Source organism: Octopus bimaculoides, chromosome 10 (assembly GCF_001194135.2).
Source record: "Octopus bimaculoides isolate UCB-OBI-ISO-001 chromosome 10, ASM119413v2, whole genome shotgun sequence".
NCBI lineage: Eukaryota > Metazoa > Mollusca > Cephalopoda > Octopoda > Octopodidae > Octopus > Octopus bimaculoides.
In genome coordinates this window covers 47,360,506-47,361,287 of record NC_068990.1, presented here as the reverse complement: position 1 = coordinate 47,361,287, position 782 = coordinate 47,360,506, and the positions used below count along the sequence as shown (strand labels likewise).

General features: G+C 35.3%; 1 protein-coding gene across 1 annotated transcript in view; it reads left to right on the top strand.

The window, feature by feature from the left end:
* The window catches only part of LOC106875341 (tryptophan 5-hydroxylase 1), a 35,906-nt gene that overhangs the window by 1,121 nt on the left and 34,003 nt on the right, over nt 1-782 (top strand). The window lies entirely within an intron of this gene.

Genomic DNA, 782 nt, shown 5'->3' with positions numbered 1-782 from the left:
ATATATATATATATACATTTAAATTTACATAATCATATTAATTTTTGCACACACACACGCACACACACATATATATATAGTCACCATATTTCATTCCATAACTGCCATCTCTGAAGAACGTAGGATTACATAATAGGACTGTTATCTAATATTTCGTTGAAACCCTGGTGCAAAACCGATAGGTAAGATCGGCCGTAATGGATGTATAATACTGTACACTTCGGTTAACATCTATCTATCTATCTATCTATCTATCTATCTATCTATCTATCTATCTATTTGTATATATGCGTGTATGCATGGGTGTCTCTGTCTGCATTCGGGCCCATGTTCAATCGTTGTAAAACCAGTGTTGTGACGAAAAAGCAAAATTTACCCACTCGATTGATAGATACCGATAATATATGTGCGAACTGATGTAACTTCAGTAGTAGATATGATTAACTAGAATCCTTCAAAGCTGTGCCCAATATGATATTAATGCAATGACTTTAACCAGTGAAAGAGTAAAAGTGTTTTGCGTTCGTGTTCCTACCATATATTATATTGCTCCTTAAGAGTTTCACAAGGTATAGGCTTGACAGTGTGGTTAAGAAACTCGCTTTCCGACTACCTGGTTTCAGGTTCAGTCATACTGCTGTACGGCACCTTGTGCAAATGTCTTCTACTATATTTCCGTGTCGATCAATTCTTTGTGAGTTACTGTGGTCGTCGGAATCTGTGTGGAAGCCCGTTGTGTGTGTGTGTATATGTATATATATATATATATATATATATATATA